Genomic DNA, 16,551 nt, shown 5'->3' with positions numbered 1-16,551 from the left:
TTAAACTCACAGACATATATGTCAGTTGCCATCTACCTAGTGCTGGGATTTAAGGCAGGGACCACGTCTGGTCCTTTTGTGTTATTAAAAAAATATTTATTGTTCATTTATTTTTAGACAGAGTCTCTGGCTGGCCTGGAATTCACTATGCTTCAACTCAGAGATGTCTGACTCTGTGTCCTGAGTGCTGGGATTAAAAGTGGGATTGGGGATTTAGCTCAGCGGTAGAGCGCTTGCCTAGCAAGTGCAAGGCCCTGGGTTTGGTCCCCAGCTCTGAAAAAAAGTGTGGCATGCATGACTGTTTATTTATTGCTCTTTTTTTTTTTTTTTGGTTCTTTTTTTTTTCGGAGCTGGGGACCGAACCCAGGGCCTTGCGCTTCCTAGGTAAGTGCTCTACCACTGAGCTAAATCCCCAGCCCTATTTATTGCTTTTAAATGTCTTAAATATATGCTTTATTTATGTATTTTTATTTCCTATGTACATCCATGGAGGTGAGAGGTGAAGGTACTATCTTCAGTTCCTTTCCATACTCTCTCTTGAGACAAGGGCTCTCAGTAAGCCTGGAGCTAGCTCAATCCTTGGCCCCACTGGCCGACCACAGCCTCTGGAACTAACATTGTGTGCAGCCACACCCAGCTCTGTACCTGGGTGCTGGGATTGTCCTGATCTCTGGTCTCCTACTGCACACATTTTAGGGGCCTCTGGTCGTGTCGTCCTGGCTGGCTTGGTACTTACCAGCCTAATTTCTATTTTTTTAAAAAAGATTTATTTATTCATTTATTATATATAAGTACACTGTAGCTGTCTTCAGATACACCAGAAGAGGGCATTGGATCTCTTTACAGATGGTTGTGAGCCACCATGTGGTTGCTGGGAATTGAACTCAGGACCTCTGGAAGAGCAGTCGGGTGCTCTTAACCACTGAGTCATCTCTCCAGCCCTAATTTCTGTTTATTAAACTATGTATTTATGATTGCTGTTCTTTGGTTTTTAGAGACAGAGCGTCTCTTTGTAGCCCAGGCTGACTTCGAACTCACAGAGATCCGCCTGTCTCTGCCTCCTGAGGTGTGGGCCACCGCAGTCCCGGCCTGTCTGAATGAGTGTAAGCGCATCGCGTGCATGTGGGATCCTCTGGAGACCTGGAGAGGGCGCCATATTCCTAGAATTGGAGTTACAAGGGGCTGTGAACCGCCTCGAGTGCTGGCAATCTCCGTGAGAGCAGTTAACATTGCCGATGGCTGAGCCATCTCTCCAGCCTTGCATTTCTTTCTTTCTTTTGAAAGGCCAAGATTTTATTGTCTTCATAACAAAATCGCTTAGAACTGGATCACTTGGCCCTTTCTCTTCTTGCCTCCCAATTCAAAATGCTCGAATCTCTTACTAGCCAGTGTCCTCTGAGATCTGCAGTTAGGCTCAACGCACTCCAGTCTCAGCACCACCTTCTTTGTAGTTTTACCCTTTTTACAGAAAATGGGCTTAGTCTGCCCACCACAGCCACTGTTTCCTGTCATAACGCCACTTTCCCTGGGCAGATAGAGAATCCTTGCCCTTCATGTACTGTGTCATCTTGAGGGGCGGCTTCCCACACTTCTTGCAGAATGTCCGGTGGGTGTCAGGAACACTCACCGTGTTTGCAGGAGTGCTATCAGCTCAGAAAGAAAGAGGATCCAGCCTTCATTTCTATTTCATTTACTTTCTCTTGAATAGGTTGAGGCTCTCACTGTACAGCCTAGGCCAGCCTTAAACTCTCAATCCTCCTGCCTCAGTCTCCTTGTCTCCTCTGTACTATTACAAGTGTGTACTCACTCTCACACCAGGCCTTATTTTCTCTCTCTCTCTCTCTCTCTCTCTCTCTCTCTCTCTCTCTCTCCCCCCCCCCGTGTGCGCGCACAGTTGAACATGTATGTACTATATATGTATATGTTGAGGCCAGAGGTCAGCCTCCAGTGTCATTCCTCAGGTCCTGCCCATGCATTTTATTTAGATTTTATATATTTTTTTATGTTTTGTGGATGGGTGTTTGCCCTGCCTGTATGGTGGTACCAGTGTGTGTGCGGTGCCCTCAGAGGTCAGAGATGGCTGTGAGAGAGCTGCCCTGTGGACCTGGGAATTGAACCAGGGTCCTCTGGAAGAGCAGCCAGTGCTGGAAACCATCTCCACAGGGCCTTTTGTTTTGAGACAGGGTCTCCCATTAGCCTGAAACCTGCTCAGGGAGCCAGCCGAGGAGCCCTGGGGGTTCTGCCTATCTCTGGCCCCTCAGTGCTGTGCTTCAAGCACAGGGGCCAAGCCAGCGCTTTCTGTTTGTTTTTAGAGTGGATTAACTCAGGTTCCGCCTTGTGTGAGGCAAGCACTTTATCAACTGAATCACCCCCCAGGTTCTTTTCTTATTTACTATTTCGACTGACGTCATAATCACACATATTCATGAGGTACTATATCTTTATTTTCAACTTCGCTTCTATTGGACAATGATCATAGGCTAATTAGCATATCTACCACCTTTAACTTTTATCTTTTTCTTACTATGACAGGGTCTGACATAGCCCAGGACAGCTTCAGACCGATTTTGTAGACTAGGATGACCTTGAACTTCCCTCCTGCTCCCACCTCTAGGGGCTGGGATGGCAGGTTCGAACCCCCACACCCCATGTGTCATTGATCAATGCTAGCCTTTGTGGGCCTTAGTCAACGGGATCTATGCAGCATGCAGCCCTCACAGTGTCTACACCACTGCTATCACTGCTGTCTCCTGCTGGGCCCCTGTGCCAGTCGCCCGGGTGACACGGCTAAGCCCTGCTAGGAAGGGAAAACTTAAACAGAAGTGTTGGATCACGCCAATAATCTCAGTCCTAAGGGATCAGATGCAGGAGTTCTAGACCAGTCTGAGGTCCATATTCCTATGAGAATTTATCTCAAAGGAAATGGGGGTGGGGACCCTCAGGCTGGGGCACAGGGGTGCCGCCTTTTAAGGAGATGAAAGTTTTCCAAAATTTCAAGTGGATTCGAGGACAATGGCATGTACCTGTCACCCCAGAGACAGGAGGACTCAGAGGCATGAAGACGGGCAGGCTGGGGGGAGACAGACAGAGACTGAAAGACATAGAAAGGCAGAGATACACAGAGAAACAGAGACAGACAGACAGATGGATACAGAGACTAAAAGATACAGAAAGCCAGAGATACACAGACAGATGGACACACAGAGACCGACAGAGGCTCACAGACAGAGAGACACAAGGACACACAGAGAGACAGAGAGACAGAGAGACAGGGACAGAGACAGACAGACACAGAGAGAGACACAGAGACACAGAAAAAGACACACAGAGAGACATACAGACATGGAGAGAGAGAGAGAGAGAGAGAGAGAGAGAGAGAGGAAGGAGGAAGGGAGCAAAGTCTGTGGAAATAGCCCAATCATTACAGTGCTTTCTGTATAAGCATGAATCCCTGAATATTCAGTCCCCAGATCACATTTTAAAATGCCAGACATGTGTGCTGGAGAGATGGCTCAGTGGTTAGGGGCAGTGGCCACTCTTGTAGAGGACACAGGTTCCAATCCCAGCACCCATATGGTGGTTCCCAACCATCCATAACTCCAACTCCAGCAGGTCTGATGGCCTCTTCCAACCTCTTCTGACCACACACGTGTACATACATACATGCAGGCAAAAAGCTCACACATAAAACGAAATGAGTAAATCTTTAAAATACGATTAAATAAAAAAGACAGCCCAGGCATGGGGACTGCAGAGACAGAAAATCTCACTCTTACAGGGGACCAGGGTTGGGTTATAGTACTCACATGAAGACTCAGAACTGTTATTCCAGTTCTGGAGATCTGATGACCTCTTCTGGCCTCTTTGGGTACTACACACGTGTGGTATACATACATCCAGTCAAAACATTTATATACATAACAATACAATAAAAAGAAGTACAGAAGGCAGAGAAACTGTTATATACTAAAGTGATTGTATGCAGCTCTTGATCATTAAATGGGTTCTCGATTGTTTTTATAAAAAAAAAAAGAAGTACAGAAAAAAATGTTTAGTGCCAGCTTCTAATTCCGTCACTGAGGAGGCAGAAGCAGGTGGATCCCTGGAGCTTGAGTGTGGGACAGCCTTATTCATCTGTCTAGCTGCAGGCCCGTGAGAGACCCTATGTAGAAGACAAGGTAGGCTGGCACCTGAGGAGTGAATACTGGATGCTGTGCTGTGGCTTCTACATTCTTATACACACGTGTGTATGTGCACATAGGAATGCAGTACACCCATATGCCCACACTCACACGTGTGTGTGCGTGTGTGCGTGTGTGTGTGTGTGTGTGTGTGTGTGTGTGTGTGTGTATGCTACAATCAGAGCAACACTCAAGTTAGGGCACAAAGGCTCCCTAGAGGATCTTCTATAACCTTCCGGGAGGAGACTCCAAAAAGACTCTCTTTGGGAGGATAAAAATGCTACTACATGGGTTCGGTCCCCAGCTCTGAAAAAAAGAAAAGAAAAGAAAAGAAAAAAAAGAATGCTACTACAGTGCCAGTCCCTACCTACTGAGGCCCCGAGGCACCCTGAAGTGTTAAAAGCAGGGAGATGAGTCTACTAAGTGACCTCAAAGGGACACACTATGGTGCCAGCACAGTCAGCTGTATGACGTCAGAGTGATTCGCTACCTGCAGGCATCACTAGTCATGCCCTGGGATGGAGAGGAGGACAGGAGGGAGTCCAGAAATACAGTGGCTGACAGATGAGTAGCTTGTCCCCAGCCCCAAGGAAGGGTCTCCCCGAGGGCTGATGGGAAGGTCCACCGTTGGAGGCTGGGTCTGGAGAAGGTCTACTGGATTCATTGACCACAGGGCAGATTCTGGCTTCCAGGGCCTGGGTTTTGGTGACTGCTGAATAGCATTCACTGCTGGCAGTAACTGCGACAGATTAGGTACCCAATATATCTATCATTTCCAGAATTCCCAGGCTGGCCTTGAACTCGAGGCAATCTCCCTGTTTCGGCCACCAGAAGCTCGGGTTGCAAGCCATGGACCACCACATCCGGCTTCAATCCATATTAAGGAAATGTATGGCAAGAAAGCAACCAGCACCCTGGGGGAATCAGTTCACGATCTGGGACTCGGTTTACCCTACTGGCTGATAGCCACGGTCATGAGAATGAGAACCTGCCACAGGGACATCGCTAAGCCTCAGGGTACAGGGCCTGAATTCTACATTGGGAGGTGCCTGAGCAAGAAAAAGTCGTTCCCGCCTGGCCCTGACCCGCCCACGGTGATGTAAGGAGTCATCAGCTGGGATCCCGACTCAGGCCCCTCCTTGGGGATGAGGGAGGAGACTAACCCGGGATCAGTGGCCCGGCTGGGTTACATAACCAGTCCTCCTGTCCCTCGGGACGTCGCCGGACATCCTGGCCCGGCTGGGGACAATAGACAGGGAGGGGCTGTCTCTCCTGGCGCCTGAAAGTAGCCAGTCTCCCCTTTCTGATTCACCCGCGTTTCCGGCTCTTTGCAACCTTCCCAGGAAGGGATTTTGGTGTCCCTAAATTCCATTTGCGATCCTATAGCCTACAATTCAGCTCCTCACACACCCTGTAAATATATATCCTCTACTAAGTAAGCCCCCAGTTCCTACCTTTATAACCATCTCTTGCAGTTCCAGATCCCCCTAAATTTCTAGTCCCCACATTCCTTTTTGGTCCAGTCATCCTTAGTCTTTCAGACCTTCCAAGCTGCGCGGACTTCGCATTTGACCTTTCCTAATGTCCCTCAATATCTCTGAATCTTTCCCAAACTCCTCCTCTTTTCCCTCCAACTGACCCTTAGAAATACTTCTAGCCTCCTATTCCCAGATTCCTCTGTCTTCTTGAAACAGTCCCAATGTCCCTATCTTGTCGTAGTCCCTTAATCTACTCTATCTCTCCTTTCCCGAGTCAAATGACACCCCGGGTGCCAGCCCAGCACGAGATGGCCCTGCACCCCTCCCGACGCGCTCCCACGCCGAGCCCGGATTCCCAGGGCCGCACTCCGGTTGGTGGCCTAGAGACCCAATTTGCGGCTGCGAAAACATTGGTATCTAAGGCAACAAGCCCCGCCCTGGGGCGGGTCCTGTGGGAACCCAGCAGCCAGGGCCAGGGGAGGGCGCTTGCAAGCAAGACTGGGACCAGAGCCCAGGACGCCGGGAACAGGGGTCACCGCCATCCCCCAGTGCCCCCACCCCCACCCCCGAGTCCTGGTGTACACACAGATCCAGACACCGGGACACAACAAGACCAAACAGACCTGGAGACCCTGGAGAAAAACAAAAACAAAAACAAAAACCAAAACCAAAAAGTAAATAAATAAAATTAATAAATAAAAACCTTAAGAGACTTGGAGACTTCAGCCACGGGGAACTGTCAGGGATGGAGAGATAAGACAGAGGCCACTCCACTAGAAGAGCAAGAACCCACCCCAGGAATAGAGATAGTGCTATTAAACAGAGGCAAGCTTGACACACGCCGGGACGCCCCTGATATCAGGACAATCTTTTTTTTTCTCACTAGGGCCTTCGAGCCCTGTTCCTGGGACTTCCCCCTCGCCTCATCTCGGTTTCACATCTGTAAACGTGGGGACCTTCATACGCAGACCTTAGGGCAATGTCGCTGTGGTGACGATGAAGGGATTCTGAAGACCTGGAGATTGAAGCGCTGATCACCGACACACCAATCCAAACGGAGTCATTCCGCATCGATTGAACATTTACCACAGGCAAGTCCGTGCAGTCTGAGCTGTGAGTGCGACCAAGATGACAGTACACTGGGCGCTTGTGAGTGGGGAAGGTCCTAGCTAATGAATAGGTATAAACATAGACAAAGCCGGGTGTTGGTGACACAGGCCTCTAATCCCAGCACTCCAGAAGGTGAGGCAGGCAGATGTCTGAGTCTTTTGAGGCCAGCCTGGTCTACAAAGCAAGTTCCTTGATACCAGAACTATACAGAGAAACCGTGTCTTGACATAAACAAACACAAATAAAATAAAATAAGACATACATGAACGAATTAAATTATTGGAAAGATTAGAAAGTAATGGGGGTTTGTCAAGAGGAGAAGGAAGGTTAAGGTTTGTAACCTGATGATCTGAGGTCAATCCCCGGGACCCACAAGGTGAAAAGAGAGATTCCTGCAAGTTATCCTCTGATCTTCACATTGGAGCTATAGCATATGCCCACGTGCACGTGCGCGCACACGCGCGCGCGTACACACACACACACACACACACACACGTAAAAATAAACATTTTAAAAGTCTAATTAAAAGTATTTTTTAAAGGAAGGCCTAAAAAAGAAGGGAATGTTTCAGTAACTATAGGAACTTTCAGGAGGGAGCCTGTAGACATCTGAACTGAGCATGCTCCAATCAAAGGACACAACAGGAAACATAGGGGTAACATGCTTAACTTAAAAACAGAGCTTTTTCCTAGAATCCCCCAGTGAGGGGCCGGGGGCGTGGCTCAGTGGTGGAGCCCTTGCCTTGCCTAGAATCTTCCAGTGAGAGTGACTTCTGTAGTATCTGGAAACCTCTAAAAGGGGCCAGAGGAACCTCACAAGTGAAGAGAGCTTGCAAGAATAGGGCTGAGGTCAGTGTAGCAGAGGGAACTAGAAGAGGGAGTGACAGACAGGACAGGCCTGTTCTGCAGGCCTCAGTGAAGCCTTTGACTTTAACCCAGTACAGAGCACTGGAAGAGCTGTGGGCTGAAGTGCTACATGTGACCATTTTAAGTGGCACAACTTAAAATCCCAGCACTTGGAAAGTGGAAGCAGAAGAATCAAGAGTTCAAAGTCATCCCGGCTACATAAAGAGTTCAAGGCCATCCAGGGCTATGTGAGACCCTGTCTCAAGCAAAGGTAGAACACTATAAGGGGTGGTTTTGATTTGAAGGGGGCCCAGCAGACTGACTATGTGCATAGAGCTGACCGAAGGATGGAGGCGAAGAGACCAGCGAGGAGGTGACAGCAGTGATGTTAACTTAACCTGGGAGGTAGCAGCCATCAGCATCCCCAGGTTGGCAGGCACAGTGGTGATCACCTGTGATTCCAGCACTGGGGTGGGGGTGGGGTAAGTAGGAGGTGTTCACGCCCAAGGTCATGCAGGGTCACATGGCAATGACCCTGTCGAATGCTAACAAGAAAGCAGGAAAGAAAAGACAGAATCTGAAGGCGGATGAACTTTGAGCTGCAGAATTTGCTGATGGTCACATTCCTGACAAGTCTTTAGCAGAGAGCCGCAGCCACCATGATGTCAGATGGTGTCCATGTGGTCCCAGTGGACGTCATCATCAGTGCCAGTGAGGTGCCTTGGGTAAAGGCACTGTTGGGTCAGTTCTGGGACCCACATAAAGGTGGGGGAGAAAGGACATTTTACAAACCTATTCTATGATCTCCACACATTCACTGTTTCATGAGAGTCCCCAAGCACACCTCATTTTTAAAAAAGGTTTATTTATTTATTTTTAATGTATATGACTACACTGTAGCTGTCCTAGACACACCAGAAGAGGACATCAGATCCCATTAAAAATGGTCGTGAGGGGCTGGAGAGATGGCTCAGTGGTTAAGAGCACTGACTGCTCTTCCAGAGGTCCTGAGTTCAAATCCCAGCAATCACATGGTGGCTCACAACCATCTATAATGGGATCTGATGCCCTCTTCTGGTGTGTCTGAATACAAGAGACACTGTGCTCGCATACATAAATAAATAAATATTTAAAAAAAAATGGTCGTGAGCCACCATGTGGCTGTTGGGACTTGAACTCAGGACCTCTGGAAGAGCAGTCAGTGCTCCTAACCACTGAGCCATCTCTCCAGCCCCCCAAGCACACTTCACACACATATGCACATATCTTATACACACATGAACTTATACACCACACGCATGCACACATCACGTGCACACATCACATGTGCACACAGCACTTGCACACACATGTCACACCACACATATACACACAACACATGCATACACCTATTATACCACATGTACACACACGCCACATGCATAAACCACATCACACCACATGCACATACACATATAACACTACATCTACACACACATCGCATGCACACACACACAAGCACTCACACCAACAATACATTAAAAACACATTTTTAAAAGGGGGAGGATGCCAGCAGAGGTGGCTTAAGCCTGTTAGCACTATGGAGGCAGAGGCAAGTGGATCTCTGTGAGTTTGAGGCCAGCCTGGTCTCCAGAGTGAGTTCCAGGACAGCCAGGGCCACACAGAGAAACCAAATTATTATTATTAGTAGTATTAGTATTAGTATTAGTAGTAGTGATGGTGATGATGATGATGATGAGAGAGACAGTCCGGAGAGAGGGCTCTGTTTATTAACCATACTGGCTGCGCTTGCATGAGACCTGAGCTCAGCACTCACAGCACACATCATGGCGGCTCACAACCATCAGTTCCAGGATATCTGGCTCCTTAGGTGCCTGCATGCACACAGCGCATGCTCACGGGCATACACCCGCCATGTGTAAAAATAAAAATAAATTTTAGAGCCTGGAGAGAGGTCTTGCCAGGTAAGGGAAGAGACTGCTCACACAGAGAACCTGGGTTTGACCCCCAGCACTCACATGGTGGCTCACAACGATCTGCAACTTCCGTTCCAGGGACTCCTATGCCGCTTCTGGCCTCGAAAGGCACCGGGCACCTGGCATGTATGTGGTGCACATGCATTTACACAGGTAAAACGCCCATATGCATAGACAGTTAAAAACAGAAATCTTTAATGAGAAATGTTATCTACAGAAACTAAGCCCCAAAATGTCATTCATCCCCGATTACATCCCCCTACACTCAGGCACCAAGATATAACAAACATTGTCAGCCTCCAAAGCTACAGTCAGCACTGCGCCCCTCCATGCGGGTTTGTCCCACAGCTCTGGGGCAAGGTTCTCAGGATAACCACACCCTGTAGGGTGTTGTCCGGACACAACAGGGAGAATGTTGCTTGACAGGCGCTAGGCTTGTCAGGCCATCCGCTGTGCTGACTTGGGTCACTTGCTTACAGACAGGCTGGCACACGCTGAGGGGAGGACCCACAGCCTTCCACGATCAATCACAGTCCTAACGCAGGCACGCCCCACACTTCCTGCAACAACCTGTGTAACTTAGTCACGAACATATACTGAGATGTGGCCCTGGGCTCTTGGAGATGTGATTTTGGATGGTATGAAAACAAATGTTCACTACCTGTCACTTCTGTCGGTTTGTCTGTGATAGGGACGGAATCCAGAGCTTTCTGTGGGCTAGGAAAGCACTCAAAGCATAAACCACGCTCCCAGTCCCTCACTGGGGATTCTAGGCAGGGGCTCTACCACTGAGCCACGCCCCCAGCCCCTCACTGGGGATTCTAGGCAGGGGCTCTACCACTGAGCCACGCCCCCAGACCCTCACTAGGGGATTCCAGGCTGGGGATGTATCACTGAACTACATTCCCACCTCTTTTTTTTTTTATTTTAAAATACATGTTTTGTTTCGTTATTGAGGTTGGACTGGCTGTATAGACCAGGCAGGTCTCAAACTTGTTCCTCCCCACCACCACCCGTCCCTCAGCCTCTCAAGTGTCTGGGATCCATGTACTCCTTTACCTTTTGCAGTAAATGAACTCTTGTTTGTGCCCCTGTGTCTTTGCAGAATCTATCTTACAGGACTTGGCTTTTGGACAAGTATCACACATGAAAAACACACAGAAGTCACATGCCCATACACACAGAAATAATAAACTAATAAGCATCAAGTTCTCAGGCAAACCCATGACTGAACGGCAGAATAATATTTAAGTAGACAGAGGGAACCCCCACCCCAGAAGGGGTGCATGTTCTTTCAACAGTGTGCATACACAGGGGCCATGCTTGCTAGGCACAGCCATTGCCACGGGTTGACAATCTCAGGGGATCAGGCTCTCCTCTCCCGGCCTGCTATGTAGGATGTAGAAAAGACATCGTTTATATAACCTGCCCTCCATGCAGAACCTAAGGGCTTTACATAACATAGCATGGTGAGTCACTACACAGGCCCAGGGCAGCGACCTGGCAAGCCCTAGGAGGGGAACCCCCACCCAGGACCGTTACCCGGAAATGACTCTGTGACACATAGATCATGGGTTTCACAGAGGAGAAAGTAGGGTCAGAGAGGACAAATCACTGGCTTAGGGTCACACAGGATTTATTACAGCAGTGGTTGCAACCCCACCTGCCAGTTGGTGGAACATACTAAAAACATCGCTTATAGGAGCTGGAGAGATGGTTCAGTGCTTAGAAAAGGTTGTCCTTCGGTCCCCAGCTCCGAAAAAAAAGAATCAAAAAAAAAAAAAAAAAAAGAAAAGAAAAGGTTGTCCTGGCTTTGATTCCCAACACCCACAGAGTAGCTTTCAATCATCTGTAACTTCCAGGCACACAAGTGGTGCACATTTGTGTAATAAATTAATCAATCGAGAAATATCACTTCTCAACCTTTTGGCTAGGATCAAGTGTAATAAATCAAGAAATACATTTTAAAATCACTAGTATTTAGAAAGCCATAACGCGTGAAATACTGTTCATTCCTATTCTCCATTTATTTTACATTTTTATTAATCTGTTCCGCGTGGGGTGAATGTGTAGGCTATGTCCTGTGTGAAGAGGTCGGAAAACAACCTACAGAAGTCAATTCTCTCTTTTCACTTGTATTAAATCCCAGGGATCGAACTCAAGTTGTCAAACTTGGCATCAAGCGCCTCTGCGCACTGACCCATCTCCCTTGTTCATTCGTTTATCTTAAAACCAGTGAGGTACAGAATGGGGGTGTTCTTATTGTTGTTTATTTACTTATTGTATAGCGTAGGAGGGCAGGTGCCAGCGTGCGCTTGTAGAAGTCAGAGGAAAACTTGCGGGATTCTTTGGGTCTATCATGTGGGTCCCAGGGACTCAAGTCATTTTCTCAGGCTTGGTGGCAAGCGCTTCTGCCCATTGACAACCTAGGTGACCCACTATCCACTTTACAAAATTTAGCGAAGTCACACTACTCATGGTGAGACATGTTACGATCCCACCCCAGAAATGAAAGGGGCTCACAGGTCAAAGTCACAGAGCGGCTACTGGAATCGTTTTTTCTCACCACCACGTACACAACCTGAGCACCTGCTGCAAACGAACCTGACCAAAAGTACAGTCAGCAAACACTAACATTTCAAATATGTGAGTTGAAATATCTAAGCCAGGCGGTGATGGTGCCTGTCTTTTTTTTTTTTTTTTTTTTTTTTTCGGAGCTGGGGACTGAACCCAGGGCCTTCCGCTTGCGAGGCAAGCGCTCTACCATTAATCCCAGCACTTTGAAGGCAGAGGTAGGTGGATCTCTTGTAAGTTCGAGGCCCGTCTGATCTACAGCGCGAGTTCCAGAACAGCCAGGGCTACAGAGAAACCCTGTCTCAAAAACACCAGGGAAAAAAAAAAGAAAGAAAGAAAGATAGATATTTACGGCTGCAACCTTGTATTCTCTCTCCGCTTCGAGAATGGGGTGAGCTTAACCCAGCCTCCAAATCCACTGACTGTCCCGGTAGTCAGGAAGGAACCGTTTTTTTCTCTTCCAACAGCTCCCAGGTCTCCTCCAGGGAACCAGGGAGGTCTCCTGCTACTTTAAGACAGAGAACAGTCGATTCGCGTTGCCTGGGCAGCGCAGCAGCGGTTGCCTAGCAACGTCAACAAACCACAGCGCCGGAGCGACTCCTTGAGCCCTCCCCCCGACCGCCCGCGCTGACGCAGTGACGCGGCAGTCTGTGGCACGCCGTTGCCTAGCGACAGGAAGGTTGTTTGTCCCCGGCCAGGCGGCGCGACCGCGCACAGCAGCCAGAACCAGCCGGGGCAGACAGACGGGCTCGACCCGGGGATGGCAGCGAGGGGACACCTGTGTCCCCAAATTACCACCGTCTGCTTTCTGTCTGCGCCCCCTCCTCTCCGGAGTGCCTGTCTGTCCGGAGCCTCCCGCGCCCTGACTGTCTCCTTCCCCTCAAACCATAGCACACAAAAACAGGAGCACAAAAAAGAGATGTGGCCCATCTCAAGCGTGTCACCGCGACCTCAGATCCTAGGTTTCCGGGTGCAGTGCTGGGGCAGGGGGATTCCCACCACCAGTGGAGATGGTTGAGTGTCTGACCTGTGCACAGGAACACAGTTAGGGCCACAGCCCTTGCCTGCCTTCCCTCCCCTCTCTCCCTTGCCTACCTGACTCTCTCCGCCAGTCTGAAGCCTCCGGGCTCTGTCTGAAAAGCAGGCGCAAACTGGGAGGCTCTACTCACAGGCCCCAGCACCCCTCCTCCCAGGGCCCCCCATGCTGCAGCTTCATGTGACCAGGGCTGGGCCGAATCTCTGAGCAGAGAGAAGCAGGGTGTGACCACATGAGTGGAGTGAGTTCTGGGGACAGTGCCCGATTGTGTGATAGACAGCAGGTTACTGAGGACCACTGTTGTATGTGTGAGAGAAAATCCGAGTATTTTTCTAGGTGAGTGCGTGCGTGCGTGCGTGTGTGTGCGTGTGTGTGTGTGTGTGTGTGTGTCTGCGCACGTGAATATGAGTGTGTTTGTGTGTGTACATGAGTGTGTGTGTGTGTAAGTTTGTGTGTATATGTGTGTGAGCTTGTGCGTGGTGTGTGTGCGTGTGTGTGTTGTGTGAATGTTTGTGAGTAGTGTGTGTTGGTGTGCTTGTGAGTGTGTGTGTGTGTGTCGTGTGATCTGGGAAGCTGTGACTGTAGAAGTATCTGTGGGTGGCATTCTGCCTCTTGTATATTAACTGTGTGTGCCCAGACAACCCACTCAGAGATGCCCTGGGGCTGCATCTGATAGAGCAGCTTGCTTAGTGTGCACAAGGCCGTGGGTGCAAACCCCAGAACTACAATCCCAGAAGTCCCTCTGTTTCTTTTTTGACTGAGTCTAGCATTGTGCAGACTGTTTCAAACGTTATAGCAGAGGAAGAGCTCAATCCTGTAATGGGGTTACAGGCATGTACCCTTATGCCCAGTTTAGATGATATCGGTGATTGAACCCAGGACCTCACACCTCCTAGACAAGCGCTGTACCATGAAGCTACGAGTCTAGTCGCTTTTCTTGTCCTATTTTAAAGGATCTGGGTCTTCTTATAGCTCAGCCCGGCTTTGTATTCCTAATCCTCCTGCCTCAACCTCCCAAGTGATGGGATGATAGGCCTGTGTCACAATAGCAAACACATTTCCAGTGTTGCTTGCCTTTTGCAGTGTACTGTGTCTTGTGAGGGAATGGTGCAGGTGTCATACACACCCTGGGTCCCCAACCCTCTGACCTGAGGGTCTGTCTGCTGTGAGCTTCGTCTCCATTGCTTTGCGGGACTGGAAGACACCGCCACACCCTGGAGTCAATGCCCATGGACCCCCTCTGCTCTAACCCAAGGGTCTCTGTGCTCCATACCTGCTGTTCCTCAAATGGGGTGACACGTTCAGGTGAAGTGCCTCGTGCCTGTCATCCCAGCACCTGTACAGAGGAAGAAAGGCTGGCACAATTTGTATGGAATTCCGAGCTAGCAAAGGCTAGAATGAGAACCTGTTTCCAGCTTTCCCCTAGAGAACGGGGGTATATAATTGCACCTTCTCACACAACTGTTGGTCATAAACAAGTCTGTATGGAAAATGTTTACAAAGTGCTTGACAGAGCCAGGCGTGGTGGTGCACACCTGGATTCCAGTACTTGGAGAGCAGATTAGGGAAAGTTCCAGGGCAGCCAGGTCTACATATTGAGACCTTATCTCAAAAAAAAAACAACACACACACACACACACACACACACACACACACACACACACGCACGCACACACTCCTCAAATACCTCTGCAAGCTCACGTTTCGGGAAAGGCAGATGAATGTAGAAAAGAAAGAAAAGAGGGCCTGCTAAAGCAAGCCAGCCTAAGGGCAGACTCCTGAAAGGACTTGCTCCAAATGACTGTTGAGGGTGGAGGACTCGGAGAAACTGGAATTGTGGGAAAGACTCTCGGGGAATGACAGAGGCTGGCTTGCAGGTTGGTGAGATTAGAAAGTAATGACCACAAATATAGGGCACCATGTAAAGGCCGGTCCTGCCTCAACCTCCCAACTAGTCTAGGTCTATGTCAGCAGCCGGATGTATTTGCCTGTCTTGTTTCCTTGTGTACCCTGGGGCTTCAGTGAGTGGGGATGGTTGCTGAGTAAATGTCTGATTTGCTAGCAGGGTCAGTCATGGCTTTAAACCCAGCCTTTGGGAGGCAGAAGCATGGAGATCTTTGTGAGTTCCAAGCCAGCCTGGTCTACAGAGAGAGTTCCAGGACAGTCAGAGCTACACAGAGAAAACTTGTCTCAATAAACAACAAAATATCTTAATGGCTGATGGAATGACTAGACAGCTGAAGAGATGGATGGATGGACAGATGGAAGAATGGACAGATGGATGGATGTGATCCACAGCCCCTGATCTTTGGGATGGTAGGGAAGGCTTGGTGGCCAACACAGGCTGGCCCAGGGTACTGATTCTGGGAACCCTCTCTTTCCTTAGTATCCCAGCTCTGGGCCATGAAGGGTGTGGAGGGGGCTGGGAAGGGAGTGTCAGGCTCAGTGGCTGCTTGCCCTGGACTCTGGCCCAGAGTGTCTGGAGGAAAAACGGGGTATCTCGGGCGTCTGAGTCACCTTGGAGAAACCCTGGCCACATACCTGACTGCTGACATCACACAGCCAGGGCAACCCTGGTGGCAGAGACAAGGAGACTGAATCATGGACTGAAGTCAGTCATCTTGGGCACGGGCACGTGGCCACAGGTGACCCCCTGAGACACCCACGAGTGGCTGTCTGGCCGTGTGGGCATGCAAACCACATCAAGGTCAGTAAAGACTTCTCCAGCATGAGTCAGGGACAGGGTGGCCACTGCCAGAGACCACCGACCACAGCATCTACAGGACAGGAAGAGAAAGTTGAGGAAGAAAAGTCAGAGGGGAGGCCCCAGTCGGGGAGAGGGAAGTGTCTGTGGAAGAAAGGGGAAGTTGTGGCTTGCGGCCAGTGACCTGGGGACCTGCAGCAGGGATGTGGAATGGGGTCTTAGTGTTTTGCGCACAGAATGTCGAAGTTTCAAGCGAGGCTCAGAGGACAATGGAGTCAGCACACAATGGGCTCTTACACTTGCACACGCAGGCACATGCGCACGAAAGCCAGCGTGGGAGCCTTAGGCTCTAGCCACCCCAGAGTTGCAGCTCGCCACACACAAGCCTGTCCCTACAAGGCTTGCTTCCTTTACCCTACTAAGCGACATCCATAGTTCTCATTGAGGATATTGCTACTCACAGTCTTTGACTGTCTCACTGAAAATGAATGATTTATACACATTTGCAATGCTTGCCTCTTGCCAGGCACTGTTCTAGACTATTTAGCTCTGCTCGGGATTGAACCCAGGGCTTCTTGCATGCTGGACAGGAGTTCTACCACTGAGCCTGCTCCCAGCTCCTCCCACGTGCCTGCCGTTTGTCCCCA

The 16,551-nt window shown here is 49.4% G+C and overlaps 1 protein-coding gene and 1 long non-coding RNA gene across 2 annotated transcripts in view; one reads left to right on the top strand and one right to left on the bottom strand.

Annotated features, from left to right (window-relative positions):
- The window catches only part of LOC134482895 (uncharacterized), a 7,470-nt gene extending 433 nt beyond the window's left edge, over positions 1–7,037 (top strand). The window contains exons 1-2 of the long non-coding RNA XR_010059600.1: positions 1–6,333; positions 6,546–7,037. The exon at positions 1–6,333 is cut by the window's left edge and continues 433 nt beyond it. This is a non-coding gene — a long non-coding RNA (uncharacterized LOC134482895). The remainder of the gene's footprint in view (positions 6,334–6,545) is intronic.
- Ercc1 (ERCC excision repair 1, endonuclease non-catalytic subunit) overlaps positions 1–13,294 on the bottom strand; it is a 36,659-nt gene extending 23,365 nt beyond the window's left edge. The window contains exon 1 of the mRNA XM_039103939.2: positions 13,260–13,294. The gene's annotated coding sequence lies outside the window, so the exon portion shown is untranslated. The remainder of the gene's footprint in view (positions 1–13,259) is intronic.
- Positions 13,295–16,551: the final 3,257 nt, after the last annotated feature.

Source organism: Rattus norvegicus, chromosome 1 (genome assembly GCF_036323735.1).
Source record: "Rattus norvegicus strain BN/NHsdMcwi chromosome 1, GRCr8, whole genome shotgun sequence".
Lineage (NCBI taxonomy): Eukaryota > Metazoa > Chordata > Mammalia > Rodentia > Muridae > Rattus > Rattus norvegicus.
This window is presented reverse-complemented; position numbering and strand designations above follow the sequence as displayed.